Here is a 2,137-nt window from a genome sequence, read left to right as displayed (position 1 = left end):
TCCTTCCTTCCACAAGTCTGGTTGGGCCATGTTTTCAAAGCCAAACCCTGGCTGACCCAACCCACAGCCCCCTACTGTCCCAGCCCCAGGCTCCCCCCCCCACTTCTGCCAGTGCGCCTCACTCCCAACCCACAGCCCTGGGCTCCCCACACTTTCATGGGCAGAAGAATCAATGCTCTCGGAACAAGGCAAGTGTTGAATCCTTGGGAGGGGACAAGCCCTGCTCTGGAGCCACAGCCCAGATGTCAGGCCCCCCAGCTGAGATGCCCCAGGCCAGGGAGCAAGCAGTCCCCACTAAGGCCAAGGTGCTGCAGACACATGGACAGAGACAGTCCCTGCTCCCCACCCCCAAAGCTCACCCTCTACAAAGCCAAGACAGACACAGAGCAGGAGGGGAAACTGAGGCACACAGCAGGAGGGATTTGCATATGGTCACCCAGGAATAAAATCCTGGTTCTCCTGAGTCCCAGCCTGGTGCTCTGCCCACCAGCCCAGACTGCCCTTCCCCCAGGAATCCAGACCGACTCCTTATCTGAGAGCCCCCCCAGTGCATCAAGAAGTCATCCCCCCCCACACCCTTTCTCCAATGCATCCATAGACTCATCAAACCCCACCCTGCTCAGCGGGTGCAAGCCACCCCCGCCCCAGCACAGGCTCTGCCAGGCTAACCGGGTACCTGGGGCTCTGCCGGAAGGGAGAAGTTGCCGGCAGCTTCACAACAGATTAAAATCCCCAACAAACCCCCACCCCCAAATAAAATAGCAAATGGGGAAAAAAAAATTAAGCTGCACTTTGCATTCTCATTAGCAGGGCCCTGTGAGATGAAGCACGTTATGTTATTAGCCGCATTCTCTCGACTCAGTAAACACAAGCCGAATAAATTTATAAACATCAGCATTAAGTGAGATTTAACAGGGGGCTGTTTATCTTCCGCCTGTCAGGCGCTGACAGGAGGCGCTGGCTGCCATGTATCACTCAGCAGCCGTGCAATGCAGCCGGGCCCGGTGCTCGCCAGGAGCCGGAGCTGCCAGATCGCCCACCCGCCGCGGCGGGGGAGTATGCCGAGCGTTCTGGGCTGGACAGGCCCGTTGTGATCCAGCCCGCGTAGTACCAGACCTGGGAGATCTCCACCCATGTCCTGGGGAAGCCGATGCGGCAGTTGAGCCGCCTCCCAATTCCGGCCGCTGGTTCTTGTTTCGCTGAACGGGGCCCTTTCCTGGGATTATTTCTGTTCGAGGAGGACCTAAGAGACTGGGCCCTGGTGTGCCAGGCGCTGCCCCAAGGAGCTCACTGGCTGAATAGACAAAGGGTGGGAGGGGAAACTGAGGCACTGAGCGGGGCCAGGACTGCCCCACGGTCAGCAGCAGGGCTGGGCATAGCACCCAGGTCTGGCGTGCCCCACCAGGCTATGCTGCCTCTGAGGGCAGGAGAGGAGGCTGGCTGATGGGGTGTGGGAGAGACAAAGGCTTTCACGGTGCCCTGCACGACTTAGCTGGTGCCGCCATGGCCAGGGGGTGCTGCTCCCCCGTCATTCCAGGCTGCTATGTCCCATCTCAGTCCTCGGCTGGGCCCCCCTGGAGCTGCCGTTCCCCCCGCTTTGGGGGCAAGCACTGGAGGGAGAATTTCCTTCCTCCCTGCCCCGCTTGCTCCCAGTTTTACCCAGGATGCCTTGCAGGATGGAGGCAGAGCCACATCTCGTTCAGCTCATGGGGCAGTTCTGTCCTTCTCAGAGGGCATCTGGCCACCCACGTGCCTTCCCCCACCCTGCCCTGGCCTCAGGCCACAGGGCTGGGCTTAGGGTGACCAGACAGCAAGTGTGAAAAATCGGGACGGAGGTGGGGGGTAATAGGAGCTTATATAAGAAAAAGACCCCAAAATCAGGACTGTCCCTATAAAATCGGGACATCTGGTCACCCTAGCTGGGCTGTCTCCAGCTCCCTGGCCACAGCCTGGCTTCTGGTCCATTGAAAGCACGATGGCGGCCATCTTTAGTAGGGGCAGCCTCACTTTCATGTGCCCAGAATGTAGGGAAGTGGTGGCGGCCATCTTGATTGAGGGTCATTTGACTTCAGCCCCATGGACGAAAAGGGGAGCTGGTTTTAAATGGGGGGGAAATTCGTGAGTTTGAGGTTGAGAA

The sequence above is a fragment of the Trachemys scripta genome, chromosome 2, assembly GCF_013100865.1.
Source record: "Trachemys scripta elegans isolate TJP31775 chromosome 2, CAS_Tse_1.0, whole genome shotgun sequence".
NCBI lineage: Eukaryota > Metazoa > Chordata > Testudines > Emydidae > Trachemys > Trachemys scripta.
This window is presented reverse-complemented; position numbering follows the sequence as displayed.